Consider the following 16510-nt stretch of genomic DNA (forward strand, 5'->3'; position numbering starts at 1 on the left):
CTGGGCCCGCTCCACCACCGTAGCACGATATTGTCCGCTTTGGGCTTATCATTCCCTCACAGTTTTGTTTTTGGGAACTCATGAGCAATCCTATGATGGGTCTCACGTGATGGCCAGCACGCCCTCCTTAGGTCGGGGTGTGTCATGTTTTTTGGTAAAAATATATAAAGTAATATGTATATGATTTTTTGTAGGTAAAAGATAAAATCAAAAGCATGATCCAATTCTTAAGTTTATGCAATATTTTGTTGTTGGTATACAATATTTTGCATAATTGGAAATGTTCAAATAGTAGGTAGGTAAATTAATATGGTCTAATTATATAAACACACACACACACACACACACACACACACACACACATATATATATATATATATATTTATACACATGTTGAATCAAATAACATTTTTGTACATGGTAGGTAAATTACTTTTTTTTTTATGTGTACATATATTAGGTTTTTTTTTTTTTTTGTAAAAAAGAAATATATATATATGAACTCATAATGCCAGATACATAGAATTAAGCCAACAATTCTCATATTTGATATTAATATGCAATGAATTTTTTAACATTAATGTCTTATTTTTCTTTTTGCAAAATCATTAACTCTTTCCTTACAATCTGCATAGAATTAATTTTGCACATCATATATGCAATAGGGGTATTTTAGGCATCTAAAATACGTAAAATGTGAAAAGTAATATGAAATTAATGCATTCACTTAGGTGGATCCTAATCACTGGTTTTTATTTTAGTAAAACAATTATGTTGGGTTTTATATGGAAAAATTTGAATTTGAGGGGTTAAAGTCATATTTTCAGTTTATTTATTACAAACAATATTCTACACTAATTTATGCTAAGGGAAGGATTTGGAGGTGAAAATAAATGGAAGAGGAAGACCGAACCATCAGGGTGATTCACCACTTGTGAGTCAATTTGAAGATAATCAATGTGAACTTACAAGGAAAAAAAACGTAAACACAATTCTTCAAAAGCAAAATCTCAAAACATGATAATATAGGAAGCATCACCCACCAAAAAATAAAGTTGAATCTTCAATGCTTTACGTGTACTCTAATCCAATGAAAAATATAGATTATAACTTTGGCCATAAAATATAGAGATAATTTTTTTGAACAAAAATATAGAGATAATTAGATTTAGGATCATTTTCACACTTAATCATTAGACTTAATCTTGAAGATTTTGTTTATAGATTGCCGTTGACTAGCTATTGATCCAACTAAACAATCTTCCCTTTGGCAAAGTTGTCATTTACTATAGTGGTGAAAAGGGGTTGAACCCTTGTATGATGACGTGAGCTCAAATCTGTCGTTAGCTAATCTAACATCTAATCTAACAAAATCTATCATTTGAAAAAATAAAAAATAAAAAGACAACCTTCCTCTTGTGTAATGATTCGCATACTTTTAAAGCTTGCACTTTGCATTTTTTTTTTTTTATTGCGGTTTTTATCCTTGGACTATTTTTGACGTCCAAATCAATGTATGAATGGGGATGAATGTCAAAGATTTGAATTTTCCAGATTTAGTTATTGATGTCACTCAGTTACGTTACAATACATTTTGACTTGTCACTGTTTCTTAATTAGTTTTCTGGTCATTATGAACAAACAGTCAATCATGCGGCATACTTTCTTCTTATTTCTTTAATACGTTTTGAGTCATTATTTGTTGTGCTTCAAAATTCAATTGTGCCATTTCCTTCCACTACATGTTGTTTACGAAATATTCTACTTAAATTCAGGTTTATTAATTCTAATGATCCCTACATCATGTTGGAATTAAATTTGTGCACAACTACACATGGTGACAATACTCGTCAGAATCATCCATTAACGTTGGACATGGGGAGAGAATGAGATTGATTGGGGTGTATGACTGAATTCGTGATGAATTCCCTACATATCTCTTGGTGTGAAGAATCAAATCACGAGAGTAGTTATAAGGAATGATGTGTGATGTGTGTTGAACCATTCTTGATGAAGGAACCTTTGTTTAGGCATATATGAGAGATGAATCTCCATAAATAAGTCTACGTGTAGACGATGACGGAAAAAATATATTATTTCCATACGCTCCCCAAAACATAAACACCAGTTCTCAAGAAAAATAAAATAACACACACACACGAATGAGATGGGACTTGAAACAATATATCGAGTATCCCCCAAACACCACCCGCCTTCCTCACACCAAATGGTCACCGTCCATGACCAATTATGGAGAGAATATATTCAGTTTATAATTTTCATCACAGTCGAAGTCATGTCTGTGTATGACATATTGTTTGTTGTCATGGGGAATGTAATTGAAGATAATGGTCAAATTTTGGACAGTTCTATAGAGGGTTTTGGCTCACTGCAAGGAAATGTGGAGAAGGATATTGTTGGAGTTGGCTTCACTCTCCTCTTTTTTTCCTTCTCCTTCTATATGAACGGTCACGGTTAAGTGACGTCAACATTTTATATTAATTTTTGGGTAAAGTACAAAAAACTACCTCAACTATTGGTCTCACGACACTTTCATACCTCATCTTTTTAAAATTATAATGTCATACCTCATCTTACGAATTTGTGTCAATGTCATACCTCCGTCAGTTTTTCTGTTAATTTCTCTGTTAAGTGCTGACGTGGCTAGAGGCGGGGCCTACTCACTAATCCAACTGGATTAAAAAATAATTAAATATTAAAAAATTAAAATTAAAAATTATATTTTTATATTAAATTGTGGCATTCACCTCTCTCCTTTCTTTCTCGCCTCTCTCTTCTCTGCATCCCCAAAATCCCAAAACCCAGAAACCCTTCCCACCCGTCTTTCCCCCAACCTTCCTCCACCACCCTCTCTCTCACCTCTCTCTCTCTTCTCTCTTTCTCTGGGCAACCTGCATCCCCAAAATCTCAAAACCCAGAACCCCATTACAAATATCAAAACCCAAAATCCCATCAAACCTCCATTTCTTCCCTTTTTTTCTGTAGCAGAACAGTTGCGGGAACTGCCGGAACATTGACATCGCGTTGCGGCAGGAGAAGCCGATTTTTTCTAGGTAGTCGATTCGGGGCAGGAGCTTGTCTTCCATGCTGCAGAAGATGAGGGAGGTGTGTTTGTTGACTAGGGAAATGTTGATGCTCTGTAGGAAGTAGAAGGTGGGGCGAAGGCAAGTTTTGACGCTGCAGGCGAGGAATCTGGGGCGGCGATTGATGACGCGGCGAAGATCGGAGCCATTGACGTGGGCTTCGCGGAAGAAGAAGACAAGGAGTGGGACGATTTCAACGATGCAGGAGGAGAGGATTTCGAGGCACATGCCGATCAGGCGGCGGAATTCTGGGGAGGTGAAGTCGATAGAGGTGAGGAGGAAGTGGACGGTGGGTTTGATGTGGGAGAGAGGGAAGGAAAGGATGGGAGGGTGGTGGTTAATTAGGGAGAAGTTGAGGCCGATGGAGTCGAGGTAGAGGACTTTTTCTTGGAAGTCGGAGTGGGGGTGTCCGTGGTTGGTGGCAGTTAGAGGGAGACGGTGGTTTTGGCGGTGAAGAGGATTGGGAAGTGGGGGGTTTTCTTCGGCGGCGGAAAGTAGTGGGAAGAGTCATGGTGAGAGGAAGATAGGGATTCGAGTTTGGGAATGAGATTGGGAATGGAGAAAATGGGCTGTTTGGTGGCAGCGATGGAGGTGGGGAAGGGTTGCCTAGAGAGAGAGAAAAGATAGGCGAGAGAGAGAAATGAGAGAGAGATGAGAGAGAGAGGGTGGTAAAGGAAGGTTAGGGGGGACGGGTGGGAAGGGTTTCTTGGCTTTGGGATTTTGGGGATGAAGAGAAGAGAGAAAGACGAGAGAGAGAAAGAGAGAGGAGAGAGAGAGAGAGAGGTGGATAACACAATTTAATATATAAAAAAATAATTTTATTTTTAATTTTTTAATATTTAATTATTTTTTTAATCTAGTTGGATTAGTGAGTGGGCCCCGTCTCTAGCCACGTCATCATTTAACTGGGAAATTAACAGAAAAATTGACGGAGGTATGACATTGGCACAAATTAATAAGACGAGGTATGACATTGTCATTTTAAAAAGATGAGGTATGAAAGTGTCGTTAGACCAATAGTTGAGGTAGTTTTTTGTACTTTACCCTAATTTTTTTTATAGAAAGAAAAAGACAAAATAGAGAATGTGAGATGAGGGGATGGAAGGGGATGAAAAGAGGAGGGGATAGAATCCTAGTTCGATATTGTTATCTTGGACTGCGGGCAAGGTTTTTTGTGAGAGACAAGGGTGAGAGATCAGTGGGAGATAGGCAAAAAAGGAAAAGATGAATAAATTTTTAAAGGGTCATTTTCGTTACTCTGTTTATAAACTGTGGATGGTTAGATACTGAGTATAGAGTGAGAAAATCTAGTTTAGAGAGAGAATGTTAGAACCTTACTATATACGTCTTTTACAATTGCACATAGAGATAACTAAACTGAATACCAACAATATTTCATTCACCTTCTTTCTTCTCTTACAAGCTTCTATTTTTAGTAATCCACTAACTCTAACAACTTGTAACTAACTTACAATTTCCATTGTACATTAGTCACTAGAGGATGATGCCATATGGCAACATCTTAACAGAGAAGAGGATAAATGAAAATGAGAGACCAAGGTTTCCTTCTCCATAAAAATAAGAGTAAATTGTAGCAATGGTCCCTTAACTTTAACTCAATTGGAGCAATGATCCCTTAACTAAAAATCCATTACCCTTGGTCCCTCAATTCATCAAAACGTGCAGCTATGGTCCCTTAACTTTAATCCAACTGGAGAAATGGTCCCTTAACTTTATCCCAATTGGAGCAATGGTCCATCAATTTTAACTCAATTGTAGCAATGCTCCTTCCATCATAACTCATTTTGACCAAATTCTGACGAAGTTTTACTAAAAGAACCATAGCTACACTTTTGATGAGTTGAGAGACCCAAATTGTAGCAATGGTCATTCCAACATAACTCATTTTGAATAAGTTGATGAAAAGAACCATAGCTACCAATTTTGATGAGTTGAGGGACCAGTGGTAATGGATTTTTAGTTGAGGGACCATTGCTCCAATTTGATTAAAGTTGAGAGACCATTGCTACAATTTTCTCTAAAAATAATATATAGAAGCTTGCCCAAATTACAAAAAATGCCATTAATGGGTGCTCGAATTTACGCAATAGCCATTAGAACCAACGGTAGCCAAACTAAGTCAAAGAGACATAGGAAAAACAGGAAAAGCAAAAAAAAATTATAAGGTCATTTTTGCCTTGTGCCAGTGGAAAAAAAAAAGAAAGAAAAGAAGTGAGGAATAGTAAAATAGGGCATTCATTCCGATGTGCTTATAAACAGTGGCTGATAGAACTGAGTTTTAAGGTCATCGGAGATGACACGTGAACATTTGGATTAAAGGGATAAAATTACCCTTAAGGTACACCGGAATTCCCACGCGCATGCAATGGACAATAACGGCTCAATCAAGGAAGAGTCAAAGGTGATCAAAATGATATTTATTCAAATACCTCTCATCACTCCTCATCAAATCCTTATTCAAAAGGTAACTCCTACTTTTCCTATTTAATTTAGGATTAACTGCCATGTTAATTGGAATATATTATTTCACATAATATCTTGCAATTATTCACACAATTTCACCAAATATGCCTGGCCACTATTCTTCAAATAGGGCCGGCCATTCCCCTATAAATAGCCATATTATCCCACCAAAAAGCCAAGCCATTTGCTACCCACAAACTCCTAAACACACTATTTTCTTCGCCCAAAGCCCCTTTATTCATCGTGGGCGCGTAAGGTTTTTGGCCTTAATCTTGGGTGTTATTATTTTGCAGGTGCATTTTTGTCAAAGGAGAAGACGGTGGAAATTCGTATCCATAAATTGGTGCTTTCATTGAGAGTTTGATAGAAGACTCCCACATTCAAAGTTTCACATTTCTCGTTCGTTAGTAAATTTTTCGTATGTTCTTATTCTTAGAATTTTTTAATTCTTTGAATAGGTGTAGGAGAAAAATACAATGGCAGGAAATTCGGAAACCACAATGAACAGAACTTCCTATGTTTAAGGATCCAGATCAAATGATGGAGGATGAGAAGTAGCCCCACTACGACGATCCACGAGGCTCAACCCGATGACAAAAGGATCAACTTTGCCACCACGAAGCACCACCACAATGACAGCCACAGGGACCACCATGGTAATGGGGAGTGGGCTAGCTTCGTGGTAGCAAGCCCACAGTGAGCAGAGAGCAGCAAGGCAGCCACAAGCCCAGGCCCACGCCACTGTGCAGCAGTAGGCCCAGGCCCCTGAAGCAGCCCAAGCCATTAGCCCAGCAGTGCAAGCCCAAGCCTTGCACGCCTCCACTCAGTGCACTGCCCAAGCTATCCAAGCCCAACACTCGTGGGCCCAAAGCCAGTGCGAGCCCAACGCGCTCCCGAGCCGAGCCCAAGCCCAGCGCCTATACGCAACGCACATGGGGCAGGCCACACACGTGGCCCAACCCACTCTCATGGCCCACCTAGCAATCTAAACCAGTCCAAGATCGATCCAACCATTCAGCTTCATATTTCTGGACCAACGATTAAACCAGGGGTATTTTCACCATATTTCTCTGCAGATTTGACATATGACAACTTAAATCTCACGTTCGGAGTCCATCACACTTCCACTACTCAAGGAGACGCATACCATCCAAGCTCTTTTAACCTAAATGGCGAATAACACTTGTCCCGACAAGTTATAGAGTTGACAAGTGACCTCACACATTAGATGACCTTGGTGAATCAGCTTTTACAACGTACCGAGATGCAGCACGCCCTAGACGAGATGTCCCGAAGTAGGATAAAGGTAGACGACGAACCTCTTCAGCAGTGTCTCGGCAAGCATCCCTTCGACCAGCCACGAATCGAGCGTTCGGGTAATATACACTCCCAACTAAGCCCCTAAGATAGCTTAAACTCTCATCTTAGCACATGGAGGAGCATGCACTCTCAATTAGGCCCACAGATGAGCATACATTCACAGTTAAGGCCATACTCTGATAATCAACATGAGCAACCTTCCAGGCGAAGTGTTCATTTGCTGCTAAACTCACAAAGAGCATTTTCCACCTCACATCGAAATAGGCAGCACGAAGGATAGAGGTAAGAGTCACACAATCCGATTTAAGTTCAACCGGCAACCTATGAGTAATTCGCTTACTTGCTAGGAACGTACCATATGCACTGCAGCCATAACATAGACTAGCCAAGCATATGGAAGAGCAGCTTAGACTAGTATATCATGATTGGAGGTAGCTGAGAGCTCCGCTACCCCCAACAAAAACAAATTCAGGAAGAAGTAGAGAGGTTCATGCCTGAGCGATTACGTGATTTCTAATGCAATGAGGTCACTAACGAGGCACTATAACGAGACATGACCAACATAAGCAGGTTACACTTCATAGACGAAATCGAGCAGGCAAAGCCTTCACATAAATTTAGCATGCTACATTTCACATCATTCAAAGGAGATAGAGACCTGGAGATGCACATAAAGCACTATTGAGGCATAATGATCCTCTATCTAAACAACAATGCTCTTATGTGAAAAATATTCACCACCACTTTACAAGGTGAGGCGGAAGATTGGTTTCACACCTTGCCACCATAATCCATCCAAAGTTTCAATGAGCTTTCTTTGGTTTTCACCAAAGAGTATTTCTTCTATCGCTCGATCAAGAAGAAGTCTGACCACCTGTTCAACATCAAGAAGAACCTAAAAGAGTCGCTTTGCGATTATCTGAAGAGGTTCAAAACAGAGAAGGCAAAGATAGTCGAATGCAACAACTCGATAACTAATGCAACCTAAGTAAAAAGACTCTTAGCAAACCACCCGATGTTCGGAGAATTGATTATGAAAGAATATTTAACTCTGGTAGACCCTTTCACTATGGCAGATAAGCATGCACTTTGGAGCGAGGCTCGACAAGCAGATAAGACACCTGAGCAGCCTAAAAAAGAATTGGCAATAGCTCAAAAGAATGAAGACGGGAAACAGTATAACAACAAAAGTAGGCATGAGGCTAAGCACAGAGACCGATCCCCGACTAAAGAAGACTCAACGCCCATGAACTACTCAAAGTTTTTTTTATCTCAATCCATTAAATCCTCCACGACATTTGGTTCAAGCTACCGAAGCAATCGAAAGAAGATACCTCCAAGTTGAACCACACCAAGTACTGCGCATTTCATCGAGGTCCCGATCATACAACCTACGACTGCTACACTTTGGAAAAATACCTAGAGAAGTTGGTGAAAAAAGACAAGGTCGATGGATACTTGGAAAAGCCAGCTACGCAACCTAAAAGGAATGCAAACAAAGACTAAAAGCAACCAACCAAGATAATTCAGATCAATGGCATTTTCGCTGAGTCCGAGCACTTGGGGGAGCCACTAACAACTCCAAGAAAAAGAAGATCTAGCAGGCTTTATTAGTCTTCCAGATCCAAACAGTTGACACCCAACCTGGACCCATTGTTGGCTTTACCGAGCAGGATGTCGAAGGTGTCGATTTCCCACACGACGACTTACTAGTGATATCTATCCAACTAGCCCACGTTATAGTCGACAGAATGATGGTTGATAATGGAAGTGTAATCAATCTACTTCATATCTCAGTAATTCGGAAGATGGGCTTAGAAAACACAATCATGGGCCAAGCAGAGGTACTCACCAGATTCAATGAACACACCTTGACTACCATCGGCAACATTACACTTGATGTGAGAACACCGCTAGTTGTCTCAAAGAAAATGTTCACGATAGTAAGCGACCCATCTCCCTACTATGGGATTTTAGGGCAACCTTGGCTAATAAAGTTGAATGGCATAACCTCTATCAAGTATCAAAAAATCAGATTCCATATCCCGGGATAAGGAGTCGGAGAAATCAAGTCTAACTAGGCCATATCTCGACGATGCATTATGCAAGTATTGAAGGAAACAAAGAAGATCTTTACCCCCGTAGAGGCTACCAAGGTCCAAAGGGGCAATGAAGCTACCAAATAATAATCACAGCAGATGGGTCAAGAAGCTGGTGTCCAAATCAATGCACCAGTAAACAAGACGGGATGGAAACCTAAAAAGAACGCCGAGCACATCATTCTTGATCCTCAGCAGCTGGAGAAGACTGCTAGAATCAGCTCAAGTCTGAGCCCGAAAGAAAAAGAGGAACTCATGACTTTCCTTAGGGAAAATTGTGACATCTTAGCATAGTCACCTTCTGACATGCCCAACATTGACCTCAAGATAGCTTGCCACAAGCTACACGTTAACCCCGCTGCCAAACCAGTGATCCAAAAGAGAAGATATCTTGCACCTGAACGAGTGACAATCATCGAAACAAAAATCGACAAGTTATTGGAGGCTGGATTCATAGAAGAGGTAGCACATTCAACATGGCTTGCTAACGTCGTGCTAGTCATAAAGAAAGAGAAAGACAAATGGAGGTTTGCTTAGACTACACCAACCTCAACAAAGCATGCCCGGAATATCCTTACCCAGTTCCCCGAATCGATCTACTAGTAAATTCAACTTCCAGAAACCAACTGCTCAGTTTCTTGGATGCATACTCTGGTGACAACCAAATAACGATGCACGAGCCCAACAAGGAGAAAACCGCGTTTGTGATCAAGCAAGGCACCTATTGCTACAAAGTCATGCTTTTTGGCCTCAAGAATGTGGGAGCTACTTACCAATGACTGGTAAACATGATGTTCAAGAAGCAAATTGGAGTAACCATGGAAGTCTACGTCGACGATATTATGGTGAAGGGTAAGCAACGATCAGACCACATTGGCAACTTGGCGGAAACTTTTGACATCCTTAGAAAGTACAAGATAGGCTTAATCTTGCCAAATGTACATTTAGGGTATCTTCAGGCAAATTCTTAAGGTACCTAGTAACCCAACGAGGAATCGAAGCACATCCCAAGCAAATCCAAGCAAACCTATAGATGAAATCTCCAACTACCTTGAAGGAAATCCAAGGCTTAACCAGACGAGTAGCCGCACTCAACCGCTTCCTTTTGCGATCTATCGATCGATGCAAGCCTTTTTTCAAAGCAATCAAAAGGGCATAATGAGACAAATAGGATGATGAGTGCAAAAGAGCTTTCCAAGACTTGAAGAAATATCTCACATCACATCCCTTACTATCTAAGCTAGAAGGAGCAGATGACTTATACATCTATTTAGCAGTCTCAGAAGTAGCAGTGAGCTCTGCCCTCATATGAGAAAAGTTGGAGGCCTAACTGCTAATATTCTACACTTCTAAAGCTCTTCTCGATGAGGAAACCAGATATCCGAAGATCGAGAAATTGATTTTAGTGCTAGTTGTTGCGGCTTAGAAACTTAGACCATATTTTCAAGCTCGTACAGTCATCATCATGACTCAGTATCCTCTACGATCAATCTTAAATGGTCTAGATGTTTTTCAACAAGTAATGAAATGGGCGTTGGATTGGTCAATACGGCTTAGTTTACCAACCTTACACGACGATAAAGGCCTAAGCCTTGGCGGATTTCATAGCAGAATTCACGCCTAGCCTAGGCGACGCAACAGTGTGACCTAACGATTCCTCGAAGGCAACCGAGCACACCATAGCCATGCTGACCTCACATAAGGGAGACTTTTGGCATTTGCACGTCGACAGTGCATCCAACTATAAGGGTTTGGGAGCAAGCGTGGTCCTTATCACCCCAGACAGTTTGATGCTTGAGCAGACGATCACTCTAGGCTTCAAAGCATCTAACAATGAAGTAGAGAACGAGGCCTTACTAGTAGGCCTCCGAATGGCAAAAAACGTGGCGGTGAAAAAGCTTGCAATTCATTTTGATTCCCAACTAATCACCAGCCAGATTATATGGGAGTACACAACAAAGCATCCGAAGATAGCACAATACCTAGAGAAGGTACGAAAGTAGCTTAAAGAGTTTCAGACTTCACTCTCACTTAAGTTCTGCGGGCAGACAACGCCCATGTAGACGTGCTAGCCGGCCTAGGCTTCGACCTCGACCACCAACTCAAACGTTCTATTCCGATGGAGTATCTGGACAAACCAAGCATAGAGGCAGAGCCATCAGCTGAAGTGTCATAGATTAGTACAAGTTCAAACTAACAAGATTCCATTATAGACTACCTGGTCAATAACACACTCCCCATAGAAAGATTGGTGCCTAGAAAACTCCAAACAAATGTAGTACACTACTACATGTGGAACGACATTCTCGTCCGAAGATCCTACATTGGATCACATCTCCGCTGCATAGCACCTTTCGACAACCTAAATGTTCTGAGTTCAATCTAAGAAGGCGTTTGTGGAAATCACTCCGGAAACCGATCCTTAACACATAAAGCTTTTCATATAGGCTATTACTGGCCTACTATGTATCAAGATGCTAAGGAGTTAGTACAAAAATGCGACAGTTACTAATGCTACAAGCCGGTACCAGCACTGCCTGCTGGCAAACTAAACACACATACAAATCTTTGGCAGTTCATGCAATGGGCAATTGACCTAGTAGGGCCAATGCCGCTCGCTACTGGGGGTATGGCCATGATGATTATGGCAACTAATTACTTCACCAAGTGGGTGGAAGCAGAGCCTATGACAATCACTACTCAAGCGAATATAGAGCGCTTCATATGGAAGAACATCATCTGTCGATTTGGCATCCTTCAATCCATTGTCACAGACAATGGCTAGCAATTCGTAGGCAAAGATTTGGCAAAGTTTTTCCAAAAATATGGCATCAAGCAGCATATGTCCACGCCTAGGTATCTTCGAGGCAATGGGTAAGCCGAAACATCCAACAAGACGATTCTCAACTGCCTCAAGAAATCCCTCTCTGATAAGAAAGAAAAATGGCCAGACAAACTTCCTAGATGTCTGTGGGCGTATTGCACAAATAAACGACAAGCAACCGGGGAGACTTATTTTTCCTTAGCATTTGGTTCAGAAGCAATCATTCATCTCCATGTCATCGTGCCAAGTATCAACACTTTACTGCTAAGCATCGAGTAGAACATAAAAGAGATAGACATAAACTTAAATATGGCAGAGGAGGAACGCGAGAATGTCATCACTCGCATTGCAGCCTACCAGCAACAATTCATCTCCAGCTACAACAAAAGGGCCAAGATCTGGTAGTTCCAACCTAGAGATCCAGTTCTAAGAAAAACCTTCATCACTGCCCGCAGAGAAGGCTCCAAAGAGATGGATCCTATCTAGGAATGTTTGTACAAGATCAGCAGAGCAGTCGGCAAGGGTAGCTACACCCTCGCACCATGAACGACAACAAGATCAAAAAAATAGTGAAACGCCTACAATATGAGGAAGTACCATGTGTGACCTCTTATTACATTAAAGCCCAAAGACTTAAGCAGCTTGACGGGTACCACCTTGCAAGCCGATAACTATCCAATTGTTATGCAGTTCTTACCTTACAGCTAAGTTATCGTTTGTTTCACTAGTTGTTCAATGAAGAATTCAGAAGTAATTTACAACTTGGCTTAGCTGTATGCTTACAATAATTGATCATTCCTGCATTTCAAAAGAAGATCACGCCATTCTTAGAGACTTATCGCAAGAATTGCACCCTATAGGGACCAACCATGCTCTCCAATGCAAGAGGGTAAACTAATTCCCCAAAACCCATATGGATTTGCTCTCCGATGCAAGAAGATAAACTATATACTCTAAATATCCAGACGTGGATGAGTCGGGCTGCCCTGGTGTAACTAGGTACACAATGGTTTGTGCTGGGATTCTTAGAAGTAGCCACAATGGTTTTTTTTTCAAAGCTTAGCTAACTAAAGGATTTTTGGTCTCTTGGCCTAATCCGTGGGGAACAGGACCTCAGAGACAGAGGCAGTATAGTACGCAGTACGCCTTATGGACAGTTGCCCTAAAACCCTCAAGCTGCTACCGAGTGTACTAAGACAGCCTACGGTTTCCAAAAGACTACCTACAGCTTGCCCTTCGAGCAATAAGCCGCGCTAAACTTATACAACCACACATTTTTGTGAAAAGTTAAACATTTAGCATGTATATACAAAGCTCTATCCAGTGTCAACATGCTACGCAATCAATAAGCTTCACCTTTGCTAAGCGCGAAATGATCGTTCAGATCTACACTTATTCCTAAAATGTTGTGATACTTGATACGCAACCCACATAATTGGTTACATAAAGAGCAATGAGTTCTCTCAGACCTTTGCTTACGAAATTCCATACAACCGTGTACCTTTGGTACGAAAGCTTATCGAATTTCATGAACCAGAAATCTTTAATATGTTGTGATGCAGGCCATACAGCTCAAAGGATTGAAGAAAGCCAAAGTTAACAGTCAAGTGGTCACGCGAACTTGTCTACTTCTGTAAGTAAGGTGTTTGGCTGCCTACCCTATGGCTAACAACTTTGTAAAAGTTATACACCGACACCTACGGCTGAATAAGCTACGTAGGCTTGTCTGCTTATAGAAAAGCAGCATGCCTGCCGATGGTCTAAAAGTCAAAGGTTGGGCGTAAACAAAAGAAGCGAAGATGAAGAAAGGCAAAGGAAACAAGTTTATTAAATTTTCTACCAAAATTGATAAATAAATAACAAAGGCGATAAAGTTCAAGCAAAGTAAAAAAGCAACTAGGAAAAGAAAGAAAATCCTAAAGGCTACCTAGAAGATTACGCTTCAGCAGCATGGACATCCTATGACTACTCGGTCACCACACCTTCAGCAGCCGTAACACTCATAGCAGCGGCATCTCCAGCGCTTTGCCCCCGACTGCCCCAACCTAAACACCAACTTCTCAGACTACTTAACTAATGGAAGCCTCAAAACTAAAGGCAAGTAAGTCTTCCAGAGAAATATAGAAGGTCTCGAAGTCTTTCCCAGGAAATTCAAAGTTAGACGGCTTACCAAAGAGATGATCTACATAACCCAGCTTGTAGAAATTGGCCTGACTCTAAACAAGCAAAGCCTCAAGTCCAGCATTCTCACCTTCAGCTGCTTGTTCTCCTCAAGCAGACCAATACTGACGCACTGCAGCTCATCCACTTATTTCTTCAGATTTTCGTTGATCTTCAATGTTCCTTAGAGTTCTAACACTTGGGGTTCAAACCTATCAACGACTTTCTTGAAGTGGATTACTTGATTATAAGCAGCAAATAACTCCTCATCCTTTACATAAGCAGCAGAACGAAACTCAGAAATAGCACGCTCAAGATCTTAAACCTGAGGTATGTAATAGCCAATCTCGTTCTCTGCATTTTCATACTTAATGAGGATCGCGTCAAGCCTAATCTTCAAGTCAACGATCTCTTGGTGAGCGGTCTTAAGCTACAAAGAAGTGGGGGCATAGATATTTGGCATCTTCAAAGTGACGAGCTCAGACTCCAATCTCTTGATCTTCTCGGCAGAAGAATAAGCATCAGTTTCCATAATCGTTGCCATCTCCTTGGCAGCCTTAGTATCCTTTTGGTCAATGAGCATAAACTTGGCTGCCAGAATCGCCGTTTTCTGCATTAAGGCAAGTAGAGCAGTCTTTCTATATTAGGCCGTATGCTTTGCAAATGAACTTCGGGAAACAACCCATCTAACGCCATTAACAAGCTTGGCATATGCGTCCATGTCTTCAAGCAGAGCTAGCTTAAAAAACACACAAATCTCAGCAGCTTCTCCAGAAACAGGCTTGGTGGATTTCTCATATCTGCCCACATGAGTAGTCTTCTCTTTCTCAACAGGTGAACCAGTCTTAGCAGCAAAATGAATAGGCCTTGATGCCACTTTAGCAGCAGAGTCCACCTTATCGCTCTTCATAGTAGTAAGCATTTCCAAAGGTGAACCAGACTTAGCTTTTAACGGACGTCTTAGCACAGACTTCGGCACTGAGGGTACGATAGAATCTCCACACCAAGCAATCTTATCAGTAATCATACTAGTTGTCTTCGGCATGGCAGACGTCACCGGCTCAAATCTAGCAGGGGCAACCCACATTTCTCTCGGCGAAGAGGACTAATCAGCCAACACCATTCATGATACTCAGCAAGGATACCTAAAGCAACATGCACCTTCTTCATATATGAAGAAGTCTTGGGAATTGAGTTGAATCTACATAAATAGAGGAGGATAATCAACAAATCAGACAGCAGATTACCAAAAGCACAAATCAACCTAGAGACTAAGCGGTTTACTTACCAGTGATGAAAATCGTTGGAACACACAGCTCAGGGGAAGAATCAGACTCTCACTCTTCACTTATCTCCAAAGTCTCCTTGGCCTAGTCATGATCTCTCTTGCTCGAATAATCATAGAGCCTATGGTGGCATCGCAGCTGCCCAACTCCATCAATATGGCCTATGTCAAAGAAGTACTAGAATTCGTTGACGATCAGATCCAAGTCAAAGAATTAGCTTAGATTGAGGAATCTCACCATCATATGGGAGCACATTTGGAGAACATTGAGCGGGGGAACACTTCATGGAGCAAAGCACTTCTTAGGAAAACACGGCATGAGAAAAGTAAATCCTAACACGAAGTAGTATGGGTGAAACTTGATAGCTCTCTGAGCCCCACTACATGGCTCACGACTGCTACCCTCGTTGATATGTTTCACATGCATCCCAGACGGAATGGCATGCCTATATGCTTCAAGGGAATCTCTGAATGACCCAACCCAATTGAAGGGGGGGTTGGGGCCTCCACGCCTCCATCTCTTTCTCATCTCTCATGCGGACCAGCCCAATTGCATGGGCCCGAGCCCAACGGCTTGAACCTTATGCCTTAGCACCTAAAAGCCTTAGCCTAAGCCAAGTGGCCCCTAGCCTATGCCAACATAATCCAAGCCGAGCCCTAGCTCGTCTCGGTGGCTCAAGCCGCTGCACCCAGACATTGGGCCATGCCGAGCTGTTGTCACACCAAGCCGACAGTAGCCACCCACAGCAGCAGCAATGTCATGGCCTCCCTAACCATTTTTCCACACACCATCGATCCTCGTCGAGCCAAATTTCAAGCCCCGAGGCTCCCAAAAATTAAGAAGACAAGGAAAATTAATTTTTCCTTACCTTGCTGTAGCGTGAAGACGAAGAAAGCAACAAAAGACAGTCCTTTGCATGGGCAAGTGTAGAAGATTGTTAGGGGAGGGGGAACAAATATCCTCGAGCTTTCTCTCTCTTGTAGGGTAGAATAAATTGTTTTTTAGAGTTGATTTAATCATATACTTAAGGTAAACTTAAATAGACTTTGGAAGTAATTTGTTTCCCTTTCCTAGAAGGATCTAATTTCCAATTAATGTGGGAATCTACATCAAAATAAGAAACAATCTTATGCTTCCTAAAGCAAGGGAAGATCTCTACACCTGATGCCCTTTCCTGCAAGTAGCCCAACACATGTAGGGGCATTTGTGGAGCAAAAAATAATCAAGAAAATT

General features: G+C 41.3%; 1 pseudogene; it reads right to left on the reverse strand.

The window, feature by feature from the left end:
* Positions 1 to 2684: 2684 nt before the first annotated feature.
* Positions 2685 to 6372, reverse strand: LOC137721998 (protein SEEDLING LETHAL 1, chloroplastic-like; annotated as a pseudogene).
* Positions 6373 to 16510: the final 10138 nt, after the last annotated feature.

Source organism: Pyrus communis, chromosome 4 (assembly GCF_041283825.1).
Source record: "Pyrus communis isolate YQ-2024b chromosome 4, ASM4128382v1, whole genome shotgun sequence".
Classification (NCBI taxonomy): Eukaryota; Viridiplantae; Streptophyta; class Magnoliopsida; order Rosales; family Rosaceae; genus Pyrus; species Pyrus communis.